At 42.5% G+C, this 20,395-nt stretch overlaps 2 protein-coding genes across 3 annotated transcripts in view; both read right to left on the reverse strand.

The window, feature by feature from the left end:
• Nucleotides 1-799, reverse strand: part of SCAF11 (SR-related CTD associated factor 11) — a 135,252-nt gene extending 134,453 nt beyond the window's left edge. The window contains exon 1 of the mRNA XM_068276591.1: nt 464-799. The gene's annotated coding sequence lies outside the window, so the exon portion shown is untranslated. The remainder of the gene's footprint in view (nt 1-463) is intronic.
• A 5,583-nt stretch (nt 800-6,382) lies between these two features.
• SLC38A1 (solute carrier family 38 member 1) overlaps nt 6,383-20,395 on the reverse strand; it is an 87,083-nt gene continuing 73,070 nt past the window's right edge. For both annotated transcript variants that reach the window (XM_068276593.1, XM_068276592.1), the window contains exon 17: nt 6,383-6,527. The gene's annotated coding sequence lies outside the window, so the exon portion shown is untranslated. The remainder of the gene's footprint in view (nt 6,528-20,395) is intronic.

Here is a 20,395-nt window from a genome sequence, read left to right on the forward strand (position 1 = left end):
CAGCCTAAAAGCTAAAACAAACGGGAACGCCTAAACTGGACACACTGATTGATTGAATATATATTTTATTGCAAAGGCCTTATTTCCACACACTCAAATAGAACACCTACAGAAACCATATTTTACCCACACAATTTGGGAAAGGGAGGAGGAATACATTCGATGCTTGTAAATGATAACACACATCCTGTATTAAATCCAGGCATTAGAGACCATTCCATAGGTCAGGTGAATAAACGCTATGTGGCACTCGTCAGCGTTTCATGTTGTTGAGCGTGAGTCACTCGTGTAGTATGGAGCACCTAGCAGCCACAGTGCTGTCTATGCTACAGGAAGAGCAGAGAGGGAGCAGCCATTGCTGTGACTAGGGGGACACATAGGCAGGGTACACGGCATAGGCCGGGGAGGGGGCGGACACACACACGTACACACACAGCGCCTGAGCAGGCCGCACGGCACTCACCAGCAAGATGTCAGCCAGTCCCAGGCCGCTAGCTACGTAATTCGCTCCGTCACCTCCTCCCGTGCTGTAAGGATGTGGCAGACACCGGCTACATTTACCACAGCGAGGCTCCGGCTCGCAAGCACGCTTCTCTCACACCAGCCACATGCCCGAGCACAGGACACGGAGAAGACACAGCGCGACAAATCCGCACGGCGGCGCTCGACGGCCTAGTTCAAAGCACAAAAACAGCCCCCGCCATCTTGCTTGCCAATTAGGGGACGACTTGCTAATGAAAACCAATCAGTGGAGCCGCTGCAGAGGACATGCTATGATTGACAGCCACATTCTGCACGTCACTCCCGCGAGAGAAGGCGGAGAGAAGGCGACCATTGACGTCAATGCACGGAAGTGAGAAGTACGGATCCGTTTCAGGTTCATAGCGCAGCTACTAGCGCACACTGTAAGGATGTGGCGACCTCTGCTGGCAACTGGCAATAAGAACGGGCTGTAGCTTTCTTTCGAATTTGTTTTAACGTTGAATAAAAAAAGTTTTGTGCCTTTTTCTCATTAGAATATTTTTTTTTACGTCGCCTCTTGCTTCCATCCAAGTGTATCACCATAAGTTAACTTTTTTTCATTTAAACCTGCCCCATCTCCCCAAAGTATAACTGGGGTGTCCTAGCCGATTGCAGGTGCTGATAGATTTTTTTTTTTTTCTGTATTACCTAGAGTTTTGTAAAAAGAAAAAAAAAAATCGATGCAACCAAAATATTCAATTAACTGTTATAGGGCCGGTTGGACGACAGGCGGATGGCCTGCCTTTCCAATTTGTTTTTTTGTTTGTTTGTGTTTTAGGGGGGGCATTCAAACATTCGCGGGGGGGGGGCAGTGATTTCTAGTTGCGCCCCTGCACAGGACAGCTTGAATCAAATCTCTCTACAGAATAGCTCTATATTCAAACAAGATATGCTGTGGTAGTCTTATTTTAAAAAAATGTGATTGTTCATGTTCGTTGCTAATTTGTGCCAGAGGTTTACACTTATTGCATTGGTCACAAAGGCAGGAAATAAACACTGCAAGCCTTTTGATAACAATGTAGCAATGATTGATTCTCTATTAAAAACGAACCTGATTCAGTTGCACATTTGCTTGACAAATGCTTCCTGCTAGATGTTACCTCTTGAATCTTTCTCCTTTTATCCTTCTGCCTTACGTATATCTACTTGAGGAAAGAAAACAGAAAAAACTGGCACCAGTATGCGGCAGGGATGGAACGGCCTCAGATGGGTTTACCTGCAACGTGCACCGATTACAGAAGCGTCTTGAAGAAAGAGGAGAAGCGGGCACTGCTGCGTAAAATCCCTTTATTGTGGCCGGGTTACAGAGTGGTTGCAGTGGGGGGAGAGGGTTGCCTGACAGCTGTTTTGCAGGTATGCAACCTGCTTCTTCAGAGGCTAGAGAAGCAGGTTGCATACCTGCGAAACAGCTGTCAGGCAACCCTCTCCCCCCACTGCAACCACTCTGTAACCCGGCCACAATAAAGGGATTTTACGCAGCAGTGCCCGCTTCTCCTCTTTCTTCAAGGCCTTACGTATATCTGAAGGGATATGCAGCCTGATAAGATAAAAACGTGTATGGAGTACAAAATCCTTTGTATTCCCCTTTTATCTGCCAACATAAGGCTTAAAGAGAATCTGTATTGTTAAAAATCACACAAAAGTAAACATACAAGTGTGTTAGGGGACATCTCCTATTTCCCTCTGTCACAATTTCGCCGCTCCCCGCCGCATTAAAAGTAGTCAAAAACAGTTTTAAAAAGTTTGTTTGTAAACAAACAAATTGGCCACCAAAACAGGAAGTAGGTTGATGTACAGTATGTCCACACATAGAAAATACATCCATACACAATCAGGCTGTATACAGCCTTCCTTTTGAATCTCAAGAGATCATTTGTGTGTTTCTTTCCCCCTGCAGCTCACTGAAGAGTTACAAGCTGATTGTTTCTTCTTGCAGACAGCTCTGCCCGGTTGTCTGTAATTCTGCAGTATATGACTCATCAGTATGTGAACAGAGGATTTATCCAGCTTGTAAAAGATAAAAGAGCAGAGAAAAGCTGGCTAATGTAAATAACACACACAGGGAAGTGTGCATAGAGGGGGCATGCATAGCAGATCACACTGAAGAGTTGGCAGCCTTCCAGACACAGGACAACAAGTCCTACAGGGGAAAGATAAGCTGATTTATTAGAGATGGTGATAGAAAGTGCTGCAGTAAGCCAGAGCACATTATAATAGGTTTAGGAACCTGTAGGATGGTAGAAAACACAATGACATTTTTGTTACAGAGTCCCTTTAATATTCACAGGCTGAAAATCACAAATTCTCTAAATATAAAAGTGTCAGATAGTTATTAGGTAATTAACTCTTGTTTGGCTGTGAAAACATTTTCAGCAGTTAATAAGATGTTCAGTCAGTTAACATTACTTTATATTAATATAATAAATTAAAACTGCAGCAATATATGCCAGCTCGACCGTCCAATCTTCTAAAATTAGATTTTAAACCAAATTGGGTACAGTATATGGGACTACAGTAGGCCAATAATTACTCTTACCAGTAATTGGATTTCTACATAGTCCTCCACGACAGGTCAACCAGATTACCCCACCCATTCCTTGGGACAGGAAGAGCAGAATGCAATTTAAATACCACCTCCTACCTACAGTATTTAGAATATTACCTAGTATCAGTAGGAGACTTTACCGTTTGGATGGGTAAATGTCCACCTGTCGTAGAGACTACATGGAACTACAGTAATGCCCCGTTTAGGATTTCAGTTTATTTTCATGTTAGGTCCACTAACTACAGGCCAGTGAATTTCTTTGAGTAAATAAGGAGTGTGTATTGCCGCTTTTTTTGAAAGGCAGTTACTTGTATTGTATTAAGAATTTAGCTTAATGCAAGTCTAAATTAAACTTCCATCCAGTTGAACACATTTAGGCTATATCCTACATACCTGGCTAACAGCCTACACTGTAATTTTTCATCTCGGTGGCCTTCATTACAAAATCTGATGCCTTTGTTTACAGGGGCTGCGCTCTCTCTCTATTCCTCCCCCCCCCCCCCTCCCCAATGCAGGCAGGGGTTACTGAGCACCAGAAGGATAAGATGCTGAAAAGCTGTTTAATACCTGTGTCCTTGTCCTGACATCCTGTCCTTTCCATGCACGCTGCAGGCCGTGGTTTGATGACAATGGTGGGGGTATGCAGATTGTGCGTGGTGGCATAGAACTTTGCACACGCATGTGCAAGTTTTGGTGCACGCGATTGTACAACCACTTAGTAATGTTCACAAGATAGTGGTTACACCTGACCGTACATGTGCCTTTGGCCTACCCTGCACTTGTTCCTGTCTGCCAGTTATAGACCTGCTTTGTCTTACTATCCTCAATCTTGATCCCTTCAGTTTGACAGCCCATTTACTCAACCTGATTGATTGCCACTTGCCCCGACTCTTGGCCCGACTACTGGATTTCACCTTTCTGCTGCCTGCCTCGATACCGGACGGTCTTCATGATCAAGCCTACCTGCCACCAGCACTGACCTCGGATTACTTATATGATTATTCTTGCCTGCCACCGACGCCGGATGGTTTAATGACCTATCGTGTCTACTGCCTGCCAACAATCCAACTAGTTCTTAGGGCCTGTTCAGACTGTCAGCGTATGAAGAACGCGTATAAAATCAAAGAAACGCAAGTTGAAAAACGCATGCGTTTTCTTGCGTTCTAATGCGTTTTCTATTGCGTTTTGCACAAACACACGTGACCCAGGGGAAAAAAAAAAAAAAAGAATTGTGGGAACCGCAGAGGGAAACATACGCTAAAACCGCAATAGTACATTTTACGTGTCCATAGACTTTTTGCGTCCGTTTCTATGCATGACGCACAGAACTGCGTGCAGCAATGCGGATAAGAAACGTATGCGTCTCATACGCATACATGTGTTGTGAACTAGCCCATTCAAAAGCATTATGAGCCGTTTCTATGCGTTTTTGGTACCCGTACGCGTTCCCTGAAACCGGCTAGGAACGCGCATAGTCTGAACAGGCACTTACTTTTCACATTGTGGTACAAGTTCTCTCAACCACTAATGGGGTGATCCCAGTTTGCAACTTGGTGGGCACTAGGCTGCTAAGTCCTGGGCAACCCCTTCCCTAGGGTCGTTATTGGTGAAGATCTGTGGTCACTTAGAACCCTCATCTGGGCAAAACCTTATTACTTAGTGGGAAGGTCAATGGTGGGCGGGCCAGTATGACATGATCCAGGTGACGCTCTGGCCATCGGTAACAAGTTTAGCGTGGTGAGGGTTGCGGCTCCCCCGTGATTGCTACTAGATGGGGTTGAGCTGTGACACCTGCCTCTGATGCCTAGCCATCCTTACAGCATACCTCTGAATTTTGACCACTGAAGGATGGAAGTCTCTGGCTGTAGGACTGATTGAGACGACATTGCTGAAGATTGGCATCTACCTATAACTAATGCTTGCAAGCTGAAGAGGCGAACACACTAATTCACGCTGCTGCATGAGACTTTAACTCTCCCCCTCTCTGAAGATATATGGTGAATGTTACCGGTACCAGATTGGGTGGATTAGGGCTAGTTCACACTGGGTGCTTTTCTAGCGATTTTGGCAGCGTTTCGGATGGCTGACAAGCGCTATAGAAATGTATTTTAATGGAGTTCTCATTATTGCGATTTTAGGAATCGCAAACGCAGTGCATGCAGCATTTTTGAAGAGATAGCACTTCCATTAGAAGTATAGAATCACTTCAAAATCGCTTTTTATTTTTTTTTAAGGGCAGCGATTTTTGAGCACTTTTCCCATAAAAAACTACTACTACTCACCAATCATTGGCTGATTGCTACACTCTAATCGCTCAGAAATCGCTTTTGTACTGGACAAAAAAAAAAACCACATCGCTAGAAAAAAAATTCACAAAATCACTAGGCAATTATGCTTGCGTTTAGTGATTGCCAGTGTGAACCAGCCCTGAGAGATTGTATGCGGGGTGTATGGGAGTGCGCCACTTGGTCCGATTTTAAATTGGTTGGCTGTCAGTTAATAGTTTTGTCTAATAAATGCAGTTTACAATTTTGCAATACCCGAGTGGCACTGCTTCATAATTAACACAACCAGGAATCCACCCATTTATCGGCCTAATACTATCACTGCCTCTGCTGCTCCCCTGCCAGGGCTTGGCAATACTGTGAATGCCAGAGTCTAGAAAGATAAAAAGGAGGAACTACGGTACTATTGAACAAAGCTTTAGCTATGCAAACAAAAGGCATGTGTGGAACAAGTTTCCTGAGCGCACATGCACTTTAAGGCAGCTGAAGCGAGCGGTATATGGAGGCTGCCTAATGTATTTTCTTTCAACTAACACCAGTTACCTGGCAGTCCTGCGGATCTTTCATGCATCAGCAGTGTCTAAATCACCCACCTGAAACCAAGTATGCAGATCAGAGTTTAGACCAGGCATGGTCAAACTTGGCCCTCCAGCTGTTAAGGAACTACAAATCCCACAATGCATTTGCCTTTATGAGTCATGACTGTAGCTGTCAGACTACTGCAATGCATTGTGGGACTTGTAGTTCCTCAACAGCTGGAGAACCAAGTTTGCCCATGCCTGGTTTAGACTGAAGTTTGACTTATGTTTTCTCAGGTTCTATGGCTAAAATATTAAAAAGGCAGATGACATAAATAGGTAAGCCTCCATATCCCTCACTTGTGGTGTCCTTTATAAATCAACATGGGTAGCCAAAGTGGAGTAATATGTAGATTTGTTAAAACCAGCACAATTAGTTACTCTATGAACAACAGGTTTATTTGAATAACTTTATTAAAAACATTGGATTATTTCCATTTACAGAAGCCTCACATTTACTTTAGATTATAAAAACAAGTAAAATATTCTCTATTAAAATGTGCACCAATGAGACAACAGATCTGGTTATTTCTAGTATAGCAAAAGTTGGGTGAATTATATAAACAATATTCAAGTCATGTCGTACATCTTCAAAACCTGCAAAAAAGAGGAACATCATATTGACAATTACCATATAGCATATTTATACCAAATACATTGGGAGTTACAGTATTTAAATAGGAACAATAGCTGAAATGTGGAACCCAATGATTGTTGCTGATCTGAAAATTGCGTAGCTTGGGAGTTTCATATAAAGTTTCATATAAATAAGTTAGGCAATTTCTGGTCACCTGCTATCCAATTGTACCTTTAGAATATTTACACGTCTCCCATATGTCTGTGCTTAGCTTTAAACAAGCCAATGCCGAACATCAAAATAACAAAAATTACATCTGTTTTTCTGAATGCTCTCATCAAGTCTCAACTCCAAGAACGATATGATAGGTTTGGGTAATGTGTAAAGAACTTCTTTTGGATATTTGTATTTGTCTATGCCCCAAATGGGTAGACTCCTTTCTGTCCCCGAGACCTCCGTGGCTTTAATATATGACCTATGATGGGACAGGGAATGAGGAGCAGCAAAAATCTCACTTAGATTCTCCCTCTGACCTGCTCTGTTAAAAAAAAGGTTTTCATGTATTGCAACCTCAGTCAATGTTGGATATAACTACCTTTAGCAAGGACAGGAAGTTCAGGAAACTCACGGATAGGGTCAAGGACAGGAAAAAAAAAAAATAATCCAAAATAAGTTTCTAATCCATTTCGACTTTTTTTTACTGTAGTTGGGCTTTCATAGAAATATGGTTTGATCTAAAGCCATGTTTACGGTGGTGCAGTGTGGTGTAATGGCCACTTTGTAAAGCGGCTTACCGCACTGCAATGCACTACCTATGCAATGTGCAGTATAACAGGTTGCAGTACATTACCGCTAAACGTGCAGGTTTAACAGTAAGGGTGAAACACACATTGACTGTATGCTTCACTGTATCAGACAACACACGGATAATGTGCGGCGCCGCTGTCCTGATCCATTGCATTCCTGCTTTCACAGGGAAGGCAATGGCCAATGTGAATGTGGCCTTACTGTTTGCATTATATATACACACACACACCTAAAAGTAGTGATGTATTGTTTTGTATTTTTAACTTACAGTATAACAAAAACAGGTTGAGTATTGAATGTGATACTTTTTATTTGCACCAAAACTAGCATTCAGTACTTGACCTTTCTGTATGCTACAAGTGCACACACAGATACAGTTTGTCTCATATATTGAACGTTATAGAGGTTGTGCTAACTAGTATTAGAACAATGGATGCCTTTTTACACCAGTGTATTGTCTGTATTTAAAAAGATCATCATTGTGACATCTCGTATTACACCCAATGACAGTGGCAGAAAAGGTGGCCATGGGGCCCTCATACTTGTAAAACAAACTGGCACATCTTCTGAATTTGTAATACAATAGCAGCAGTAATACAATAAAATCAGAATGTTAAAGGAGAGAGAAAAGAAAAGCTGCGCCCTTCTTCAAAGGCTGTAATGTGACCACGTCTTGTAAATAAACGGTAACAAGCAGGTGTATCTGGGTCACATCATCTCTAGACCTTGAGAACAATTGTAGCATCTGCATTCCATGTTACGAAGTAGGAGCTGGAAACTGCTACCTTCATGTAGTTATTTTCTAAATTCAATGCAGGACAATACTGTGGGCTCAACCACTATATAAGTGAAGGGGGAGCCCAAAGTGGATAAGCACATTGGTCTGGACAGAATTACAAATCTTATGACTGGTTCCTTTCAAATGCTGGTAAGCTGTATTTTAGCTCTGCATTTAGTGGTCTGCCTGAACTAAAAATAAATTCCAGATGTTAAAACTAGTGGCGGGAATGTGGGAAAGCTAGATACTTACCTTGTAGTTGAAAGTCTCTGGATGGTTCAGCGCAGGGTTCTTCTCCATCTTCTGCCCATGCTCTGGGCTGTGGACAATTGCATCTGGACTGGGCATGCATGTGTGTCCTGTATGCCCTATAGAACATAACACTTGTGCAAGGAGGAACAAAAATGCACAAGAGGCGTCATTGTAATGGGCATGTGTGGACCTTAATTACACATGCTCGGTCTGGTGCGCGGCCAGTAGAGGAAAAGGGACCACCCAGAAGCTTTAAAGTATTGAGGCACGCATCTAGCTCCCCCTTAATTTCTCATATGCTGTATTTCAAGCATTCAACTGTGGGACTAACTTGTCATAAAAAAAAAAAAATGTATTTGGTTCAGACAGCCACAGATCAGCAAGACAGATCAGCAACAAACATCTGTGCCATCCATTTTTTTTTTTCCTATCCCGTAATGGAGAATGACGACTTGGGCAAATCCCCTCCCACAACTCTCCAACAGGACAGTATCAAATAGCAGCATACTGAGGAGCCCCATTATACTCTCCCCTCTAACTAAGCTATACAGTGCAGTAAAGCCAGATAGGCTCAGCATACATCATGTCCAACCCATGTGTACCATCGAGCAAGGATTAAATGAGGTGATGAGACATTATGATGTACTTTTACTGTCTATATATAGAAAAGCAACGAATGTCCCTTTAAAATTCAATGCTTAATCTTAGGAATGTGCCAACTTTTACATAAGCCCCATCCCTTACCAGTGTTCTCAGCTGCAATGTAGTATTTTTAGGTGGTGCCTCTTCTGGTGGTCTGCTTTCCTGAAGACCACTATTAGGTAGCGCGTTATGGTTTCTGTAGGCCAATTCTAGGCGGAGAGCTATGATGCATAAACTACCTGAGACTATTGCAGCCAGGACAGACAGAAGAAGTACCATAGTCCTAGGCTGCATTAATCAGTACTAGCTCAATAGAGTGTCATGTATCTTACCATGTAAATGGACTTTAAATATTTTTTACTGAGTGAATTACTGTATTCAATTAGGATTTTTTTTTATATAATTGTTATACCTGGAGTACAGCTTTAAAATGGCGTTCGTAAATTGGCTCGTTTCTGCCCCCCTGTAAGCTTACAAACTTGAAAGAAGTTCTTTAGCACCTAGGTTCTCAACATCTGGTACGCGTACCCCAGGGGGTACTTCTGATGGTTCCAGCGGGTACTCAGGCTTGATATACTCAACCAAGAACAACAAATTTAGATTTTTAGAAAATGATAAATCTTATTTGAAACACCAAATTAGTATTTTAGATAATTAAAAGCAATAGTAAATGCTTGGAAATTGTTTAGAACCAATTATGTACTATGATTAAATATACATTTGTCAAGGGGTACTTGTGATAAGGTTTACTATGCTAGGGGGTACTTGGTGAGTACAGGGTTTTAAATGGGGTACATACCAATAAAATGTTGAGAAACACTGCTTTAGCACATTTGCACTAAGCTTCTTCGTTCAGGAGGTGGAGCCAAGTAGGCCCTTTATATCTGGTTCTTCTGAACCCTACTGGGAACATGGCGATGTGAAGGGTGAAGAGCAGCATGCAGTGACTCTGCAGCACACTTCAAATGCAGGAAATGAGCAATGACCTCACTTCACATATCTGGAGTGTACTCAGTGGTCGCTGTACCGCTCTTCACTCTTCAAATTGCAGCTGATACCAGGTTTGTGCATTAGTGGCAGGGAGGCAGTAGCAGCTATACAAGTCACAGACTAGGCAGCTCTGGCAGTGGATGAGGTCCCAAGTGGCCACTTGGCTCGCCTGGCCTAAGCTGCACCTTTGCCATAGTGTGTTCGTCCACAAATTCCCTTCATGAATCTGACACTCTAGTGTATGTACTGCGCATAGCCGCTATTCTGTTTTATGCGCAGTACGCTCAAGTTTTTTTCCCAACAATTTTTCCAACAACCAGCGATTTTTTGAGTGATCATTTCCACGATCTTGCGATGTGGGTACAGGCGTTTAGCAATGCGTGTCGATAACCACCATCACGGCAGATTGGATCTTCAAGATCCCCGATGACTCCACACTATGTACAGCGATCGCTTGAAGTGTTTCGCGCTTGTGTGACGTCACACATACCCGCTGGTAGGGAGATGCATCAGGGGTTCAGGTATTTTATTTTTCCTTCCTACCATATGCATATTTACTTTTATCTAGCAATTATAAAAACCCTAGTTTACTATAATGCTTCTGAGTGAAGCAATTTGGAGCATGTCTTACTTATGCTCAGTTCATTGTTTTTGAATGACTGTAGACTGTTGTAACAGCACTTTTATATATTCAATCAATCATGTCCAACCCTTTTTCAAATGGTAGAAATGTACCATTCAGTTATTTTCAGTCTGAAAAAGTGTCCATAAACTTTACATGGTAGATCTATGTCAACTTATAATTAGCCCTCCATCAAAAAGGCATGCCAGGAATTCCATAAACTTAGTGGAGAGTATGCATATGTCTATGAATGTGGGAGAGGAAGGCACATAGCAATCAGCATATTTTTTTTTTCTTCGTCTCCCCAACCCCCCCCCCCTCAAATTTGTGGATTCGTCCATGTCTGCTTGATTGGGGACTATCCTTTTAGGTCTATAGGTGCAATAAGAAAAGTGCCATCCACTCTGTGTTGAATCATTGGTGACAATGTAAAGAAACATAAATAAGGATTGTGCATTAAGGATTTGTTGATCTATGACTAACTGCAATATATTGTTTTTCTACTTCAAACTGTACACCTACATCTATGAAAATACTCCAAATGTGATTATTGATGTTTATTCTAATAGCTAAAAATAAAACCATTGCAAAAATATATAGCCTTTGTATCTATTTACAGCATATATACACATATAGACAAATGAATGATGGCCAATGCATAGAGTTACAACTTTCAGATTGTGAGACTATGTAGCGTAAACAACAATTCCATCCTTCTGGTGGCCATTTTGTGTTTTACAGTATTAAATCTTACATAATTTGACTATGGTCCTGATGTTTAATATGTCACTGCTCTGTACCTCACATTACTTGTCAATCACTTGTTTTTAAATCTTTGTGACTGATAGAATCATGCCATTACATAATATTCAGTTCTGTGATGTCAACAAGTTAATGTGGGCATAACTCAAAGTTTCTCCAAAACTTGAGAACACAGAAGAACCCAACAACCCTGAACTGCATCTCAAAACAATTTCCATTGATAAGTGGAAACCATTTGCATCTCTGACCTGGATTCCAGTAAACCATGGCTAGTAGTAAGCCATGCTAGGAGTACTGAATGTCAAGTGACATTGGGAGTCATAAGATTATGGCTTCAGATCATTCTGCTGGGATCTAGGTGTGGTTTGGGGGCATAAAAAGTCTGTGTCAGGTTTGTAAAACAGTCAGGACTATAGGAAGTTTGAAGTTATTTAGTATTTATATAGCGCCGACATCTTCTGCAGCGCTGTACAGAGTATATAGTCTTGTTACTAACTGTCCCTCAGAGGAGCTCACAATCTAATCTCTAAAACAGTCATATGTCTGTTTGTATTGTATAGTGTATGTGTTGCAGTCCAAGGCCAATTTTAGGGGGAAGCCAATTAACCTATCTGTATGTTTTTGGGAAGTGGGAGGAAACTGGAGTGCCCAGAGGAAACCCACACAGACACAGGGAGAACATACAAACTCCTTGCAGATGTTGACCTGGCTGGGACTCGAACCGGAGACCCAGCACTGCGAAGCGAGAGCGCTAACCACTACGCCACTGTGCCTTAAATCAATCTAAGATAGGATTGATTCAAGGTGTTGAGTGCAGTGTTTTGAACACCATGCAGCATTGTTACAAAGTTTTCACAGCAGATGCATGCAGGTGACTAAAATAGCCACACTGTTCTTCCACAAACTTTTCAGCAATCCTCATGAACTATGACCCCCGCAAGGGATGCAGATGTTAGCAATCTGCTAGAAACAAGATTTTTAAAGTGATCCTGAGCTGAAGCTCGGGATCAAATCCAGATAGATACCTTAAGAGGGAAGCCTCAAGATCCTTTCAAGGCTTCCCTCGCTGCTGTAAAGTGCCCGGTGCAGCTCTTCTTCCGGAAACGGGGCCGTGTAGTAGCTGCATGAGCTCGCCCACGCATGTGCAGTGGCATAGAGCCTATGGCTCCGGCTTAAAGGAAAGGTTCAGGGAGGGTGGGTAAAAAATAAAAATCAATTTCCACTTACCTGGGGCTTCCTCCAGCCCGTGGCAGGCAGGAGGTGCCCTCGCCGCCGCTCCGCAGGCTCCCGGTGGCCGACCCGACCTGGCCAGGCCGGCTGCCAGGTCGGGCTCTTCTGCGCTCCAAGGCCCGGAACTTCTGCGTCCCACGCCGGCGCGCTGACGTCATTGGACGTCCTCCGGGCTCTACTGCGCATGCGCAGTAGTTCTGCGCCTGCGCAGTAGAGCCCGGAGGACGTCCGATGACGTCAGAGCACCGGCGTGGGACGCAAAAGTTCCGGGCTTCGGAGCGCAGGAGAGCCCGACCTGGCAGCCGGCCTGGCCAGGTCGGGTCGGCCACCGGAGACCACCGGGAGCCTGCGGAGCGGCAGCGAGGGCACCTCCTGCCTGCCACGGGCTGGAGGAAGCCCCAGGTAAGTGGAAATTGATTTTTATTTTTTACCCACCCTCCCTGAACCTTCCCTTTAATGCACATGCACGAGTGGGCTGGGTTGGCTACTGCACGCCTATGCTGGAGCAGGAAGAGATGCGCAGCCCCATTAGGAGTAGCAATGCATAGTCGCTAATCTTCTGGGGGGCCGCGCTCAACAACGAGGGACAACACAGCAGGTGGGGGGGGGGGGGGCTCAATAGGATCCTGAGGCTTCCCTCTTTAGTCAAGTATCTAATTCTGTGCACCCGCACTTCGGTTCACGTACTCTAAGATCTCCAGGCCAGGTTTGCTGGATGGCTTGTTCTCCAGCACTTGGGAACTGTAAATCTGTGCTTGTGTATCTAGGATGTGTGTATACACTATATGTGAAAACCACTTCTTACAATACATCATAACCACCCATTTAGAAACCAAAACTAATACTTTACTACATAATGTACAAAATAAAAAAAATACACTTTGCTAGAGCAAGTGAAATGTATTTTTACCTGCACATGAGCACTAAAATGTGTGCAAATTTCAGGAAGCCATGTTAAGCATTTCCAAACATGAAAGCTCCTCACAGACACAGATAGTGGCACGGTTTTAAAGTGTGCTAAGAACAATGTGCTCTTCTGTTCACAAATACAGTATTGCATTACAATGTGCTCAAGTTATAAAGGTTTTTACATCACACACAAAAAAACAACATATTCATAATAACACTACAGCTTGACAATCTTATAACAAGTTGTGTGTCTACAGAAAAGCCTACTATTTAATACAAACAGCTACCTGCCTGAATCCATATTGTAGTGTAGACTCATTTCTCTAGACCAGTGGTTCTTAACCTTGTCAGCGCATGTACCCCTACGGAAAAAAAAAAAAAAAAAAAAAGAAAACCTGCACTACAAGATGTATTGCGTTGCACAAATGTCACTCTACAAATGCTGACACAATCAAGCTAGGAGCCCACTGAAAAATTACTTCTTTTAAAATTGTAGGTTTCCCTACCTATCCCCTGATCCCCTGTGTACTGCTGACACCCCACCCCCTTTCCTAACAGCTTTTATAAAAGTTTTTAAATTAAAACCAGTAAAACTGAAAGCACTAATACTCAGGGGCGTAGCAATAGGGGTTGCAGAGGTTGCGACCGCATCGGGGCCCTTGGGCCAGAGGGGCCCCGAAGAGCCCTCCCTCAACTGCATTATTAGCTCTCTATTGGTCCTGTGCTCATAATAATCACTTCTATAGATGCTTTCAATAGTGGTAATCATTAACAAACTTCCCCATTCCATTCTTGCACTTCTGACACTGTAATTGCCATTGGCAGATTTTGGGGCGCTGTATCAATTGTTATGTATAGAGTGCTTGGGGGGCCCCATGTAAAACTTGCATCGGGGCCCACAGCTCTTTAGCTACGCCACTGCTAATACTTAAGAGTGCCCTCATGTCCAGCCACATGCAGCATTGATCTGCAAATGGCATTGGATGGAAATGGAGAGTCCCCACCCCTCTCTTGCCTTCCCCTCTGCTCTGTTTTCTATGGCCTGACCCTGTGTTACCTGCTGCCTGCTTGACAGGTGCTAATATACCCCCAGGGGTCTGCGGACCTCAGGGGCAGAATCACTGCTCTAGGACTATATGCAAGAATCTTGTAGAGTTTTATCACTTCTCATTTACATGACAGCAATTTATGCTGAACTATGCCCTTTAGATGATCAGATTACCGTAAACAAGCAGTATTGCATCCCTAGTTACATTAGATTTCTCTTACATTCTGAAAGAAATCGACATTTTAATGGCTGAATGTACTTCTCATGGTCTGTGTCACAAAGGCCAGGCTGAGAGCACAGAACTCCCCACATGAACTAAATGAAAGAGACTGCCCTGTGATCATCAAAAGCTACCACACTGACAGTCACAGAACCCAAGAGGAGTCAAGTAACTTTGCAGTGCACATGCAGTAGAGGGATTACTTGTCTTTCCACTGAGAAAAGCAAGCAGCCAATGATAGCAAGAACACCTACACAAGTGCTAGCTGCTGGTCAAGAAATCACCCACACACAGAGTTTGAAAGTGATGTACAAATTTGCTGGCACATGTGAAACCATGCACTTAACCTGGAAAAAGTAGACGTAAATGATTCCTCCTTTAGGCTAATTGAATAATACATTCCAACAGCAAGATCTTTTTTCATATCTTATGAACAGACCTGATCTGTCTCACAAGCTGGGAATTGGAATCAATATATACAGGCAATAACATGGTACCATTTTACTCTACTGGTTCCTATTCCTGCCAGTGGTTAACTAGGTACAAGACTCCACTATTCTTATCCCTGTAGAGCAATCTACTCTGCACCCCATTGATGGCCAATGAAGTTCTGATCAGTTAGAAGTGTCTTATCCCTGGTCAACCTGTGTCCAAAGGGTCTTTCCTTACTAGGCTTGCTTGTGAATCTAGTTATGTATGACTTGCTACATCTGGTGAGTACTTTATTACCAAATACTGATGGCAGGCGAAGGTTACAAGGTGCCACACTGCATTATGAGCAGGCCTAAACACAAGACCGGTGCAAAGTTTCTCTTAAGTTGGTAAAAAGATATTACTATCAATTTGATAAACAAGTGTGCTTGTTCTATTCTCAATAAATACATTTAAATAACACCCAACAGATAAAAGTCTATGGAAAATAAACTACAAAAAAAAGTATTGTGCCCTTTGAATCGAATATCAAAGTAACAAAGAAAAGAAACAGGAATGCTCAAACAGAGGACCTGTCTAATATTCAAATACTACACAGACATAGCAGCACTGTACATATAGCAATAAAACCCAAATGCAGCATATATATTTCAAAGCAGACAATTCTTGGTCAGTATATCCAGAGTATACATTTAAAATAAAAAAAAAAACTTGAAATCTTTAACAGATGCCTCATAAATGTAAAATAAAAAAACTGCTGAATAGATTTCTTTTTAAGGAAAACATCCTTCGGTGTCGTTGATTTGAGGTAGAAAAAGTCAAGTACCTTTTACTGATGGTAAATAGAGATGCTCTGTGACATACTCATTTTGTGGCTTGCATGCAAATTGTATGCAGATTGGAACTGGGCCAATCCACATTGGTAAGTGCATTTGATTGGCCGAATTCCAAGCTATATACAAACTGCATAACATTTGCACACAAGCCTGAAAATCAGCATTTCACTGACCATGCCAACTGGTAAATTTCAAATTACACCAAATAAATATCACGTTTTCCATTCCCATCATATATTATAGAGATGAGTCAAACTACTCTTAGAGTAATTTCTTCCACAATCACAAACAATAGAAGGATAGGATTATATACTTGTAGTTTTTGGTACAGAAATCTTTAAAGTAGCATTGGGTCAAATGGTAGGACAAGAGAAAAGACCAGATTTATTCTAATCACACTCATTCATCTGTCATACAGTTTCCCTTTGCACATAGCTAGTTAAGTCTAATTAAAAGTGTACCTGTGAGATATGAAAAAGGCAAGAGAGAGCGAGAGAGCGAGACTTACATCAGTAGAGGGGAGCTTCTGGATAATCCAGAGGCTTCCCCATCCTCCTCGACCCACCCGTTCTAGCTCTGAGACCCTTTTGAACATAGACGACAAAAGCTTGTCAAGTATATTTTCATGGGCATCCTCCCATCCATGTAACAAGCTTAGTTGCATCGCACAGGAGCAAGTATGACCCATGCCTGCGCAGTAGCATGGAGTCACTCATGCACGGAGGAAAAATCCATAATGCATAATCAGCTCTGTGGTGCACAATGAAGCCCTGCTCATATACGGGTGGGAGTGTGGCAGTGAAGAAGAGGGTCCCTGCGAGCGGGGAGGTCAGAGGCAAGTATCTGACTTTTATTTAATCACAGGTTTGCTTTAAAACAGTAAACGTAAAGGGAATCTGAAGTGAAACTAAACTTATGATATAAAGATTTGTATATGTAGTACAGCTGATTTATATGTGTAGTACAGGGAAGAAATACAACATTAGTAGCACAGATATGAGTCTCTTATGGTTTCCAGTACAGGAAGAGTTAAGAAACTTCACTTGTTATCAATACAAAAAAGCTTCTCTGAGCTCTCCGACCCAATTTGGGTCAGCTACAGTGCTGTTTTCTGAACCACGAATCTCAACCTGTCTCACTGTTTCTTGTTTGTTAAGGTTTTACTGCAGGAAAGTTCAACGTTCATTAGCTCTGCTTTGTTTTATCATTTACAATACAGAGTGTAATTTGTAAACTGCAAATATTAGAGAGTGATGCAATGTTATAAATTAAAAAAAACAAAAAAAAAACTATATAACTGAAAATAAAAATATGAGATTTTTTTGCTACTAATATTCTATTAATTATCTGTACTACACATACAATTCATTATAGCATAAGTTGTTTTTTTTTTCGCTTCAGTGTCACTTGAAGTCATCCAATTGGCTGGGAAGCAAATCAGTCAAACACATCTGAATAAGCTGAATTCTTAGTCACAATACAGTCTTCTGGAACTTGCCTTGCATTACTATACTGTTAATAATGCATGTAAAAATGTAAAGTAGAACTCAGACCTACATGCACATTTCACAAGCTATCAAAAATCTATCTGATCAAACATATCAAACTCCACCCATAGAGCCATCAAATGTGCCCCCCTCCCCCCCCCCCCCCCGACCGACATGAACACTATACTGGAGGTGAAGCACTAGATCACCAGGAAAACCTTATGTAGGAGGTAGGGGAAGAGCAATAGACACCAGGGAACTGTAAAGGGAAGAGAAGGGGTCACTACACCACTGGAAACTATATGAAGAAGGAGGGGGCCACTAGACACCACAGAACTGTATGGGGGGAGAAGGAGGCCAATAGACACCAGGGAACTGTATAGGGGGGCATTAAAGACCAGGTAAATTTATAAGGGAGTAAGGTGGCTTTGAGGTTGGCCCGTGACTTAGTCCCAGTGTCCAATTCTGGCCCTCCTTGTATCTTAGTTTGACACCCCTGAGCTAGATGCATGCATCCTGCTTACACTGAGCCTTGTCTACAGTCCTGGTCCACAGTCCTGGTCCACAGCTACTTGCCCTGCTAACAGCACACTTGTGCTGACAGTAAAATCTTAAGCTACATACACATACTAGATCAAAACATTTTTGTGGAAAGTCTAGTGCAATTATAGGTTTCTCCTGACAAGGCCGCTAGTTATAAGTCATACTAGCTTTCTAATGACTAATCTCTATTGATATTCTTCTTGTTCAAACATATCACCTTTCACTTGGTTCTCCCCCTCCACAAAACAGAACAGGATGAGTGTTTGTACAGTGATCATTACCAGAATGACCTTTCTGGGGGACATTCGTTGTAAGGATGGTTAAGATTAGCTACTTTCAAGCTACTTACACACCAAGACGTTGCGTTTTAGGGGACGTTATGGTTGCATAACGTGCCCCTAACGCAAAGCATAGTAGTGCGGGAGAGGACGTTAGAGTGAGCCGTGTTAGGCGGCTCTATCCGCATAGGATCTCCCAGAGTGGCGCTGATTGGCCGGCGGGACCACGCACGTGATGCGGAGTGAGACACTCTGCATCACGTGGTCCCGCCGGCCAATCAGCGGCCGCCAGTGCAGTGCATATTAAGTAGCCATGTGCGCGGCTACTGTAGCGGCATCTCCCCGCCTCCTCTCCGCCCCCCACTGAGCATGTGCAAACAGTCTAACGCACAGCATGCTGCACTGTCACTACAACGTGCAGCATTACATGTAACGCAACGTGGGCACTTTGAACAGGCCACTTGTGTTACATTGCTGTGCGGTGGGGGAGCGTTACAGGCTGCACTAACGTGCACCTGTAACTTCCCACTGTGAAAGCAGCCTTAAGGTTTCTGTGAAGGAAAACTAGTTAAGTTAATCACTCGTGGATATATACTAGTGCAAATATATCCAGTCTATGGCTATTTTATTTTTGCTATGAATAAATGAAAGGCAGTTTGTACAGTATGCTGTAAAACATGCCATCGTGTTTTGGCTATGTAAATTCTTAATAATTTAGTTTTATTGTTGGTCCCTTGGTAAACCCATTTCAAGTAATTCTAAACAACATTAACCAATGTAAAAAGTACAAGTTTAAAATGTGCATGTATGATTTACATTGAATGTACAAGAATCCAGGTCCGAAGCACACTACTGTATTAACAATGAATTAAGACTAGATAAAGCTTTATATTACGTATGACATTGTGTGTACAGCATACGCTCAATTACACGTGAAAGGACATGTCATTTGATATTCTATACATTGAAACAAGTACCCACTGTGTCAGAAAGTTGTTAAAGGGAGTTTCCAGGAAAATTGAAAATCCACAGTTTTGGACACTTCAACATGGTAAAACAAAAAATTCTTATGGATACATTCTGAAACCTTTACTCCAGTTGATCAGTGTGCGCTGCCTAAAGATTGACAATGTGGGTAGAGCCAATGACCACATAGCCAAGTCCTCCCTGACTGGTATCTTGATTGGAGAGTCTTGTCAGGGGTGGGATTGGCTATCTGGCTGTGCTTGGCAAGCTTTAAAAGGATCATAAGGATTAAAATGCAAAATGTGTAAAATATACAGCCCTACTAAACCCAAAATTGAACAAAGCAAAGCAATCACGTTGATTAGTATAAATTCTAAGATTTATGGAAATTTAAATTTCAAATTAAAAAAACAAAACAAAAACATTGTGCACCTGTAAATACAGACTTCTAGTGCCTCAGTAGTTTCCAGTTAGCAGAATGAGATCTTGCAATTGTTCACAATCTACTTCCTATCAGGATGTATGGTTACTGATGTAATGCATGGTTTCTAGGAAATGTGGTCTGGCCTATATTGTTAGGTTGAATGTCACACAATTACATCTGTGACAGAAAGGAGAGGGAATGAGGAGTGGTACAATTTGCCAAGGTATTAGGCACATGGTTAAATGTATTTAGTGCAGTACTGTGCCTCTATTGTTAACATTCATCCTGATTGCTATTAGAGTTGGCTTTGTTCAGCTCTGGATTAAGTTAGGCTTTAAAAAAAACAAAACAAAAAAAAAAAAAAACACAACAACAACTAAGCAGACAACCAAAGAAGGATTAATGTGTAATGCTGGGGATACACGGTACGTTTCTGTACCGTGTATCGAGCAGCTGATCCGGCCAGCTGATAATATTCAGCTGGTCCGATCACACTGCTCGACCCCCGCCCGTTCGATCCCCGCTGGCGGACAATGGCAGGGAATCGAGCGGCTGATAAGGAGCGCTGGCGGGGGACGAGCGTTAATCAATCCGCAGGGACGCGGCTGGCGTCGATCCGGCGGCTAATTGGCCGCCGGATCGACCCGTGTATTCCCAGCATA

The sequence above is a fragment of the Hyperolius riggenbachi genome, chromosome 3, assembly GCF_040937935.1.
Source record: "Hyperolius riggenbachi isolate aHypRig1 chromosome 3, aHypRig1.pri, whole genome shotgun sequence".
NCBI lineage: Eukaryota > Metazoa > Chordata > Amphibia > Anura > Hyperoliidae > Hyperolius > Hyperolius riggenbachi.